Consider the following 12,918-nt stretch of genomic DNA (forward strand, 5'->3'; position numbering starts at 1 on the left):
TATGTATGGGTCTTGTTTTTTTATTCATTCAGTTACCCTATGTCTTAATTGGAACATTTAGTTAATTTACATTCATAGTAATTATTGGTAGATATGTATTTATTGCCATTTTGTTAATTGTTTTCTGATTGTTTTTGTAGTTCTTCTCTGTTACTTTCTTTTTTTCTTGTTCTCTTCCCTTTTGATTTGATGACTATTTTTAGTGTTATGTTTGTATTTCTTTCTCCTTATTTTCTGTGTATCTGTTAACGGTTTTTTTCTTTGTGGTCACCATGAGGTTCATATATAACAACCTACGTATATAGCCGTCTAAGTTGATGGTCACTTAAGTTTGCATTTTAAACCCTCAATATATTACGTTTTTGACATCATATCTTAAATCTTTTTATTTTGTGTGTCACTTTATTATTTTAGATATAGATGACTTTACTACTTTTGTCTTTTAACCTTCATACTATTGGTTTGGCCAAAAAGTGTCTTTGGTTTTTAAGTAAAAATAAAAGACACATTTTTCATTTTCACCAAGAACTTTATTGAACAACATACTCACACTTTTGTTCCACTACCTTCTGCCATTTTTCAGGCAACTTCATAATTCCATCTTCTCAAAACTTTTTATCTTTTTGAGCAAAGAACTGTTCCAGGTGCCTTTTACAGTCCTCCAGGGAATTGAAATTTTTTCCATTAAGAGAATTTTGTAAAGACCAAAATCAATGGAAATCCGAAGGTGTAATGCCTGGTGAATACGGTGGATGAATCAGAACTTCCCAGCCAAGCTGTAACAGTTTTTGCCTGATGATCAAGGAAACACGTGGTCTTGCAGTATCCTGATGGAAGATTATGTGTTTTCTGTTGACTAATTCTGGACACTTTTTGTAGAGTGCCACTTTCAGTTGGTCTAATTAGGAGCCATGCTTGTTGGAATTAATTGGTTTTCCGGAAGGAGCTTGTAATAGAGGATTCCCTTCCAATCCCACCATATACACAACATCACCTTCTTTGGACGAAGATCGGCCTTTGGTGTGGTTGGTGGTGATTCATTTCACATGGCCCACAATCTCTTCTGTTCCACATTATTGTACAGTATCCCCTTTTCATTGCCTGTCACAATTCGTTTTAAAAATGGAATGTTTTCATTATGTTTAAGTAGAGAATATCATGCAAAAACACGGTCCAGAAGGTTTTTTTCTGTTTAACTTACGTGGAACTCAAACATCAAAGCAATGAACATAATCAAGCTGGTGCAAATGATTTTCAACACTTGATTTGGATATTTTGAGTATGTCAGCTATCTCCCATGTGGTATAACATTGATTGTTCTCAAGTAATTTCTTGATTTGATTGCTATCAACTTCAACTGGTCTACCCAACTGTGGGGCATCGTCCAGTGAGAAATCTCCAGCACGAAAATTCACAAACCACTTTTGACACGTCTGATCAGTCACAGCACCTTCTCCATACACTGCACAAATTTTTTTTTCTTTTTTTTGCATTTTGGTTCTGTTTTTACCTTTCTTGAAAAATAAAGCATAATATGCCAAAAATGTGGCTTTTTTCTTCCATCTTCAATATTAAAATGGCTACACAAAAACTCACCAGTTTGATAAGTCTTTTTTTAAATGCATGCTGATCTGAAAGCTGTCACATACAATCTAACAAAATTGTTTCAAATGAAGTTAAAGAAAACTAAGTGCTCCTAGAGCCATCTTACAGAAAAAAAGAATGAACTTTTTGGCCAATCCAATAGCTTTATAGATGGTTGATGCACTACACTTACTATATGTTTGCCTTTACCAGTGAGATTTTTTTCTTTAATAATTTTCTTATTTCTAGTTATCGCCTTTTCTTTTCCATTTAAATAAGTTCTTTTAACATTTAAAGAACCAGTTTAGTGGTGATGAACTCCTCTAGATTTTGCTTGTCTGGGAAACTATCTTTCCTTCAATTCTGATGATAACCTTGTTGGTTGTCAAGAGCATTCTTGGTTGTACTTTTTTTTTCTTTCAGCACTTTGAATGTATTGTGCCATCCCTTCTGACCCTTAAAGTTTCTGCTGAAAAATCAACCTGTAGTCTTATGGGGTTTCCCTTGTGCATAACTAGTTGTTTTTCTCTTGCTGCTTTTATGATTCAGTCTTTAAATTTTGACATTTTAATTATAACGAATTTTGGTGTGGGTCTTTGGGGGTTCATCTTGTTTGGCACTCTATATGCTTCTTGGATTTTGATATCTGTTTCCTTTGCTAGGTTAAGGAAGTTTTCAGACATTATTTCTTCAAATACGGTTGATGTCTCTTTATCTCTCTCTTCTCCTTCTAGGAATGCTACAATGCAAATGTTAGCATGCTTGATGTTATCCCAAAGGTCCATTAAACTATCCTTTTTTTTTATTTTTATTTTTTACTGTTTTGTTTTTTCTTTTACTCTTCTGATTGGGTGTTTTCCACTACACTGTCTTCCAGATCACTGATCCATTCTTCTGCATCCTCTTATCTGATGTTGAGTCCCTCTAGTATATTTTTCATTTCAGTTATTGTATTGTTTAGTTTTGGTTCGTTCTTTTTATATTTTCTATCTCTGTTGAAGTTCTCAATGAGTTCATCCATTCTCCTCTCAAGTTCAGTGAGAGTCTTTATGACTATTAATTTGAACACTTTGCCTGGTAAACTGCTTTTCTTTGCTTTGGTTAGTTCTTTTTCTGAGATTCTGTCTTGTTCTTTTGTTTGAAAGGTATTACTATGTCTCCTCATTTTGCTTTACTCTCTTCGTTTGTTTCTGTATATTAGGTATATCAGTTACATCTACCTGTCTTGAAAGAGTAGCCTTATGTAGAAGGTGTCCTGTGGGGCCCTATGGCACAATCTCCCTTGGTCACTAGAGCCAGGTGTCCAAGGATATCCCATGTGAGGGTTGCGCATGCCCTCCTGTTGTGGTTGGGCTATGATTGCTATAGGTGTGCTAGTGGCAGGGCTGACCCCTGGCCCAGCTAGCTATGTAGCTCAGCTGCGACTGCTGCAGATACCCTGGTGGGGGGGCTGATCCCTGGCCCACCTGGCTGAACAGTCTGGCCACAACTGTTTCAGGCATGCTGAAGTGCCAGGCTGGCCTCTGGCATGACTGCCTGTGAGGCCCAGCCACAAATGTTGCAGGCCCACTGGTGTGCATAGCTGGCCCCCAGAGCTGCTTTGAAGGGTTTCCAGGGTCAGCTGAGGCTGCCTTTCAGGTGGGGTGGAGTAAGAGCTGCTTTGGAGAGGCTGACTGGGGTGGATATGTTGGGCGGAGCAGGTTCTCAGGAGACTGCTGGGGCAGGGCATGATGTTAGCTAGGTTGCTGAAGAGCGACAGAAATGGCTGGGCCAGCTAGGTGGAAGGAGTATTAAAAAGATGGCACCAACCACACTTCCATTCCCAGAGAAAGTTCTACCAGATCTCTACCCACATGCCCTAAAATTAGTTACTGAATCTCCTCATATGACCCAGGTGCTTTTCAAGCTGCTGCTTCAGCACTGGGACTCAGAGTGAGTTTGTTCATAATCCCTTCAAGAGCCAAGTCTCGGTTTCCCATAATCCTTTGTGTCTCCAGGTGTAAACCTGCTGGTTTTCCAATCCAGATATTATGGGGGCTTGTCTTCCCAGTGCAGGTTCCCTGGGCTCAGGGAGCCTGATGTGAGGTTGGACTCCTGTTCCTCAAGGAGTACCTCCATGGTTGTGATACCCCTTGTGGGTCACCGCACTGGGATGGGGGTTCTGATTGGATCGTGTCTCTGCCACTCCTACCTGTCTCCATGTGGCCTTCTTTTAATACCTTTAATCATAGAAGATCTCTTCTGCTAGTCTTCAGGTCATTCTCTGGGACAGTTAGTCTGCATGTACTTGTAGTTTCAGCGTGTCTATGGGAGGAGGTGAGCTCAGGATCTTCCTACTCTACCTTCTTGATTGGGACCTCAAGAACTCCCCTTTAAACAGAACAGCTTTCATTTGACCAGATTGAAAATATTATTTGAATAACCAAATTAATATAGATATTCACTATAAATAAAATATTAAAATTATGGACAAACCAATATGTTTACTTTAAATAATCATCTATAGTCTACCAGAAAAAAAACACTATTTTTTTTAAAAACTATTTTTGATGACAATCTTTCTAACCCTTTTTCTTTACATACATATATCTTGTTTCTTTACATACAAAATAATTGTCAACCATAAGTCTATCTTATAAAAAGCTATGATGAAATGTGTACCATGTCATAAGATATAGTTCAACATCATTTTTTATGACTTAATTTTACTTCTCTGTATTGATAAAAAACAGTTTACTTAATCAATTTCTTGCTTTAAGGCATTTAGATTACTTCCAACTTTATACTATTATGAATACTATTTTGAAGAACATTCTTATAGCTTAGTTATTGTGTCTATTTACGCCATTTTCTTATAATACATTCTTAAAATTGGAATTTTTAAGGTTTTGAGATATTTTGCCAGGTTTTCTATCAACTCATGTGAATGAATAAGTGCATTGTCATTATTTAAAAGATTTGACAATCGGTGTGCTGGCATTTCTTTTGCCCTACCAGATCCACACTCTACCCATTGCCGCCCTGATCTATAGCCCAAGAAGGCCGACCACTAAGCATCATATTAACCAATTCTCTTGCCTCTGGCTTCCAGTTGGGTTTGGCCAGCGGAGGACACGGCAGGATATTGGAATACTGTTGGAAAGAGAATGTGTTTCCTCCCCGGGCTCCCTCTGTGCCAAAATGGTCGACAGTTGCTGCATACCTCTTTTGTCGGGTGTCCCTTTCCTGCAGCCATAGCCCTCCCAGGGTTCCAGTAAAAACTCCCTTTGTTTCCTCATCAGGCTGAAGATGGTATCGGTTTCCCATAGTTACTATTAAGTTTCTTATTGGTTATCTTAAGCTGCTCACGACTTTAAAACAATCCCTTCATTAAACTCTCTTCAATTACCCCAAAGAGAGTTTCACCTGTTTCTTGCCAAGACTCTGACCAAAAGATGCATAAGCACAAATTATTTTTTAACCTAGAACTAACCCAGGGAAGTCTATATGAAATGCCTGTGAACAAAAAACAGTGACGTAAACACTTTTCACCCACCCTTCACATTGTGATAGGCTTGTCTCCACAATATTAACTTTTTTCCATTAACAGTTTGGTTTGGACCACCAGAAAAATCAAGTTACTTTTAATATTCTTAAAGAAAAATTTGTTCTCTCATAAGAAAATAAAAACTAACAGATAGTTTAGGGTACACTGAAACATTGTCAATTATGCATTTTTACCATTTTATAAAGTTGAGATAAATAATTGATTTTTAAAACAAATATTCAAAAGTTATTTATTTATCCAACAGGTACATACACAGATGCTCACATCACAAATCATCAGGGAACTGCAAATCAAAATGACAAGGAGAAATCACTGCTCACCTGTTAGAATGGCTATTATCAAAAAGGCAAGAGATAATAAGTGTTGGCAAGGACGTGGAGAAAAGGGAACGTTTGTGCACTGTTGGTGGGAATGTAAATTGGTGCAGCCACTATGGAAAACAGTACAGAGATTTCTCAAAAAATTAAAAATAACATTACCATATTATCCAGCAATTCCTCTTCTTGGTATTTATTCATAGGAAATGAAAACACTAATTTGAAAAGATAAATGCACCACCATGTTTATTTCAGCATTATTTACAATAGCTGAGGTATGGATAAGTGTCTGTCAATGGATGACTGGATAAAGAAAAGGTGATATCTGTATATCTATATATATAGCACATCTATACGCACAGTGGAATAATATTCAGCCATAAATGAGCTCTTGCCATTTTCAACAACATGGATGGACCTGGAGGGCATTATGCCAAGTGAAATAAGACAGAGAAAGACAAATACTGTATGATCTCACTTGTATGTGGAATCTAAACACAAATGAATAAACAAAAGACGAAGCTCATAGATAAAGAGAACAGATTGGTAGTTGCCAGAGGTGGAGGGTGGGAGGGAGGGCAAAATGGGTGAAAGGGATCAAAAGGTATAAACTTCCAGTTATAAAATAAATAAAGCATCAGGGTATAATGTACAGCAAGATGACTATAGTTAATAACACTGTATTGTATATTTGAAGTTGCTAAGAGAGTAGTTCTTAAAAGTCCTCATCAGAAGAAAAAAAATTGTAACTATGTATGGTGATGGGTGTTAACTAGACTTATTGTGGTGATCACTGCTTCTTCATCTGGGACCTGCCTCTGATACTAACGATCATGAAACAACATCCCTGAGCATATTCGCAAACCTTCTGCACACGACAGTGTCATGTGGCTATGGGATAACCGACACCCACTAAGAGTGCCTGACATCCTGCGGGGATGGGACCGAGCTAAGTTTTGTCTCCAGACACTGTCCCTGCAGAAAGTCTTGACATTTCTAGAGCAGCTAGAAACTATTCTAAAATTAGCGCATGTTTATCTCAAAGGTCATTTATTTTGCTGCTACATTCCAATAAAGGGTAAAGTAATAACAGAAATTGAGAGTTTGTAAAAAGCCCATTATGGCAACACCTCAAAGCTGCATTAGGCTGGCAAATACACGAGTTCTAAAATCATCAGGAAGGGAAATAATCACCTTTTTGTTGATGGTAACTACAGACATATATAAATAGATTCACTGTCAAGTTGTAGTTCAGAGAGTTTGCTGAGTCCTAAAAAATGATATCTGGCCCATGCCTAACAATAAAGAGGGTTTTTTCTTGTTTTTTCTTCAAATTAGTTAATTGTTCTAGACAGCCCTAAAAAACCCTGGATGGCAAAAGTGACAAAATAAGATATCATCATAGTAAGGAAGTTAATAATTTCATATAGTTATTAGTTTTTGTTGAGTCTCTACAGGTGCAAGACAATAGACCATATTAGATATTTAAAAGTTTATATGGAAAGCTTGAATTACAGTTTTTAAGCTGTCAGAATAATTTTGAATAGTAGTTTTGAAATTAGGGTTAATTCCAATTTATGTTTCTGCTTGAAACTTCATTGTAGTTCTGAGAAATTTTTTAAGCCTCAAGCTTGTGAACCTGAGAGAGCTAGGTATCACTGAGGAGCCCATTGAACATTTAGCAAGTTCTTGTCCTGTGAATCCTGCTGAAGCATGAATGCCACTGATTAATTTTTATTTCAATTCTGTTTGAAATGCTACAATGCTTCAGTCAAGTCTCAGTATAGTGGCAAACCATTGTAATTCACAGATGTCAGTTTCATCTCTGGAGGATTTAAATGCCAGAGGAGAATGCTGAGAATTAAAACAGCAATGAGAACAACAGCAAGTTAAATGTAGGAAGGCTACTGGATACAGTCTCATTTTCTAGTTCCTCTCAGAGTAAATATATGGAAAATTACATGAAAATTAGTTTTCTGTATCATTTTCAACAAAACACAGTGTTTAACTAGTTTTGTGGAATGTCAAGTAGTTTGGAATGTTACAAGTAATCAAATGCTGCAGAGGGGTAATTCCTTTGAAGACAAATAGAATTAAAAGTAGGGGGAAATTCAAGCACAAATGTAACCTTTTCCCATGGGCTTTAACCCACTTCCTTTTAACATTAGAAATGGATCACATTTGACAGACATCAGTATTTAACATACTACTGAAAAGAATTTACGGGTGCTAGATTACCAGCAATAACACACACTGCTTTCTAGATGGAAATGAAACAAGTGGAGACTTAGAAGAAAAATTAAATCAGTCTTATTAGCAGGAGATCAGTTCAATAAATTTTAACTGATATCCTACTATATGCAAATCAAAGATAGGACATAATCCCTAACCTCCTGTTACTTACAACCTGATTAGAGGATGATATAAATTTATAAACAATGATAAAGATAGAATAAATAAAGAATAAAAATAAACTGTAAGAATAATTACCATGAGAAGCGCTAAGTACACAGGTTCAAAGGAAGAAAATACATCTTTTTGAGAACATCAGAAAACTTCATGGAAAAGATAGACTTAGAGATGGAAAGAATGTCCTCAAGATGCGGAAGACAAGAATTTCAGGAGACAGTAAAAGCACAGACAAAAATAAGAAAGAAAAATATATATGTTGCACACAGAAAAAACATCTAGATTTCACTGCAGAATAGTTAAATGTGTGCGACAAATAATTGGAAGATTGCGTTAAGATTTTTAGATTTCATTCTGTAAGCATTAGGGAGACAAAAATTGTACATGCAGAAAAAGTGTCTTGGGCAAAGTTATGATTCATATCTCAGCGATGAGTAGGAATAATTGGTGTGGGGAGAAACAAGTTGAGAAGACCAGTTACAGTACAATCTCAATAGTTCAGGTGAACGGTATGTAATTAAACCCAATTCTTCAGCCAAGATGACAACTATTGAAGAATTGAGTTGCTCTACACACAGTCAACAGATCTAATGCTATGGAAACGAGTCTTGCTTGAGCATCATAGTGTGTAGTCAACATGCTGTAATACCTGCAGAAATAGAATCAGGCAAGACATCATCACAGCTCACTATCATAATATTTAACATAGCAAGGTTAAAGGATTTCCAGGAAACTGAACGCAAATAATCCACCATTGCGGTAAATAGGTGTTTTTGACATCTCTCCCTGTTACTCTGGACTCTGGGTAGAAACACCATATGTCTGGAGTGGTTCGGAATTGGGCCAAGGTACTCTGCTCCTTAATGGCAGCTGAGACCAAAAATGTTGGTCTTAATTTTTAACCCTATGCTATGCCTTTCAATATTTTTAAAAATTGTGCCTCTTTTTTGTTCATCTAGAAGGTGATACAGTGTTGGGGTCCTCCTTATATTCCAGAGCTGGCTTCTTCTGCTGACACAAATGCCTTTCTTCAGCAAGTAGTCCGAATCTAAATAAGATAAATGGTTGTCCTCTGGGGCTTATCACAGAGGAGCCTCTGGGCATTACTGAAGACACTCAATTAGGAGGTGTCATTCCCAGGTGTGACAGAAACAGGAATTAAATCCTAAGAAAGTGCAATCCAGGCACTTGAATTCCGGGTGACTAATTTGGTTGACTCCACTTGCAAGGTTTGATCGGCCACTGCAGGTGAAAGGATTTGATTGAGCATAGATCCAACATCTCCCCAGAGCTGAGTGACCTTGTGAAGCAACTTTGCTCCGTCTTTTATTCAGTGAGTTATGCTCAGCAAAGCACGGACATTTTCCATTAACCTCTGAGGCAACAACAAATTTATCCATTTCCCTTCCCTGCTTACTCACCTCACTCCAGTCCTTCAGCAAAATGCCCCTCACTTTTCTCATTTGCCAACTTGTCAGGCAGGCTGCGTGGACTAAGTCCCCAAGTCAGACTGCTGTCTGTACCAAAGTTACAGGGTCCTTGAGTTTTAAACTGAGTTCCTGGAATTCGGGCTTCTCAAAAGGAATTCCAAACATAATTTAAAGTGCTTAGAGAAACAGAGAAAACTCTTCAGACTGACTGAATATCTGTGTGGAGCTGGATCAAGTCACTCCAGACATATTTACCGTATGCCTAAAGCATCAGGCGCTGTACCCGCCACTGGATGTACAATGACAGATCACAGTTCCTGGAGAAAGAGGGAGGGTGGCTTGTAGAACAGGTTTTAGAGTCTGATAGACCTGGGCTCACATCCCACCTCTAACTTCCTCTGTAGTTTTGATAACATACTTAATTTCTCTGAGCCTCAGTTTCTGCATCTGCAAAATGGGGGTAATGGGTTCATGATGATATCAGTGAAATGCTTAGTTTTATTCGTGCAGATAGGAAGCATGCCCAAATGTTAGCTGTTTGTTGTTGTTGCAGGGTTTTATTTGTCTTGTTTTGATTGGATTTGGTTTGGGTTTGTTTTGTTTTAGAAAATCGCTGTCGAGGGGAGGGGAGCACATTAAACCAATGATTGTAAAATAATGTCCAGACAATCACACCAATGGACCTCTCTGCTTTTTCAGTAAATATTTAACCATTTATGGAATTAACATCTTAAATGAAATATAAGAGGATCCCTTTTGTCTTAATATCATAAGGTATGTTTCATGTGTATAGACATAAATAATAACAAAGACCCTTAAACACAGGTTTATTCTCAGGAAGAGGGAAAGGCTTTGAAGCAGAGTTCTGTTACTGTTCACGTTATCAGCACCGCCCACAGCATAATCAGTCAAGGCCAGGCTTTAGTCAGATGTTGGCTCAGCCACTAGCAAGTTACAGGAAAGCACTGAAGGCGCTGCTTTGCTGCATGTGCTGAGGAGCCGTCATGCCTGGAATTGTTGCTATGCTACCAGAAAGACTGCGAGCTCATGATATTCCCACGGCAACCTATGTAATGTGCATAAAAAATCTGTTGGGGTTTCTATCAGAATTTCTAACCGCCAAATGCCCATGTGGAAAATGTATGATTCTTTTTATAACCTAGGCCTTGGAACACACATGATCCTCAAACGGCAAACGTAATCAGAGACTGCAGGAAAATCTTAAAATGTTAGAGATCTTGTTCGTTTCAGCCCCTTGTGTTGTTCTCATTAGCCTGGGTTCAGTGTGCCATGTCACATCACCGAAGGCTCAAACCAAGCAAAGAGTTGAGTGATAAGATGGACCGAGGCCATTAGAAACTCAGAAGAGGACAGTGACCCAAGGAATCTACAGCTGCTGTAGACCCAGCATATGCTAAGATGCTGTGTTTCTCCCGGCTTCACCCACACGGGCACTCTGCTCGTGAGATAAAGGCCACAGAGGTGATCGTACTCCAAGTCACCCTTCCACTCCCAAACCAAGCCCCTATGCCCACCTGTGAAAGGCTTCCTTGGAGGCCTGCCCCATCACATGCCATGGGATCACAAAAGTCTGGTTTAATGTAAATATAAAAGAAAAAAGAAAAGGGATTTGCCCCTGTGGGATGTCTGCCCTAAGGATATACTGAATGCAGAATTTGGGATTAGCAATGAGGGGATTTCTCTTTTAACTTGGATTCAACTTTTTATTCTGCCCCCCTTGATCTGGTACACTGTCTTCAGGGCATTAAGCCTCGTGGGTTTACTCCTGAGGGGCATGTAGGTCTAGCTTCTGTGCTTTCTATTGCTGGCTGCTTTTATTTTCTCTTACTGTGAATTTGCCTTTGATGTTAATTAAGCTCCCTTTAGTGTTATGAGCCTCTCAGTATCTGATCTAAAGACTTTCACACATAAAAAAATAACAAGTTGGAAAGAAAACAGTTCAGTGATAAAAGAGATGTGGAATCTGTTCGAGCTGCTACATTATAAAGAAGGTCAGCCCTTTAAGTGGTCAAGTCAAATAGGATGACACCTGGGTTAAACCATCCCTCTGCGAGAGTTCGTGAACCCTTCCACAGGCGCGCGCAGGCCTGGGAAGGCTCCTCAAGCCTTCCTTTCTCTCCAGTGGGTGTTGCATTTCAGCAGTGCTGGGGTTCTGAGTGCCCTAAGTCAGATGTGACCCAAACAAAACTTCATTTTAGGAATTAAAGAGCAAAGAGTCCGTAGTGACAGTCCAAGAGCACATATCAAGGCCAAGACTTTAAAAGGGCCTTTTAATACTGATAACCTTGATTTTTTTTATAACAGGTTTGGATCTTGTTTATTTTGCTTTGTTTTTTTAACGTGACATGTCAGGTCAGAAAAGTTAAGGTCTCCTAGGTAATGACACGCTCAGGACGCTCGAGGACGGTTACTTCCTGCTGACTGCAGGTACACATTTCCTTTCTGCAGCATTGGTGAGTATTGGTGTCTCCCACAACATGAGAGCAGAATTCTAACTCCACCAATTCTGTAACCTACCTTCCAGGGTGCAGCGACACCTGTAACCAAGCAGGACCATACGGGGCCTTCCTGGGACAGATGCCTTCCCCATACCCTGTACCGTAGCCCCTTTGAAGGACCTAGATAACAGTATCTGATGCCCATTCCTGAGTTGTTTTACAGATGCTAAAAGCCCCAGCAAATGGAAGAAGTTAACTACTTGATGACCATGAGCCCCAAGACCTACTGGTGCCTAAGGATTGATAATGTTAACCCCTGTGACCCCGTTACCTCACCATCAACCAATCAGAGAATTGTGCAAGAGCTGATCACATACCCTAGGACTCCCCTCCACCCCTGGCCTTTAAAAATGCTTTGCTGAAACCCAAATGGAATTCGGCTGTTTTGAGCACTAGCTGCCCTGGACTCCTTGCTTGGTGCCTGCAATAAATACTGCACTCTCCTTCACCCCAACCTGGTGTCAGTAGATTGGCTTTACTGCCCAGGGGCAAGTGGATCGAAGTTTGGTTCAGTAACACACCAGCAAGTTCCCCCGGCAGTATTTACAACAAAGATGATGTTCTCCAGGCACATAAATATTTTATTACTAGCCAGGACTCTGCTCCCTGAACCTCAGAAAGGCCACAAGGACCCAATCTGCTTGTTTCCACTCTAACTCAAGACCTTCCCTAGATGAAAGCCCACCTAGATACAACACCCTGCCTACTTTCTCCTGAGCCCTGGCCTGATTTTAGCACATCTTCACAAGCTGGAGAAGACTTGCTTTCATTTTAACACCCCAATCCTACAGGAAAAGCCCATAAAAGACACAAAATCTACAAGAGTGATATTCTTAAACAAAGATAAAAATTTCTGTCTCTTCACAACTCACATAAAAACCTCACTGTCTGAAAACCTGACCCAACAGATAACATGAGGACTTCCTACATCTTTCTATAAAGGCCGAATGAGGGGGTTTGGAATGTGACATTAGTTAGGGGGTTTTCCACACAGCCTTTTGTACAAGAATTGCCTGATAAATGAGGTAAGACCCAGGAACACACACACACACACACACACACACACACACACACACACACACCTACATATGAGGGAGGGAAAATACATACAT

General features: G+C 39.2%; 1 protein-coding gene across 1 annotated transcript in view; it reads right to left on the reverse strand.

Annotated features, from left to right (window-relative positions):
• Window positions 1–12,918, reverse strand: part of LOC309660803 (uncharacterized protein) — a 576,745-nt gene that overhangs the window by 114,691 nt on the left and 449,136 nt on the right. The window lies entirely within an intron of this gene.

Source organism: Balaenoptera physalus (assembly GCF_965194825.1).
Source record: "Balaenoptera physalus genome assembly, chromosome: 5".
Taxonomy (NCBI): domain Eukaryota; kingdom Metazoa; phylum Chordata; class Mammalia; order Artiodactyla; family Balaenopteridae; genus Balaenoptera; species Balaenoptera physalus.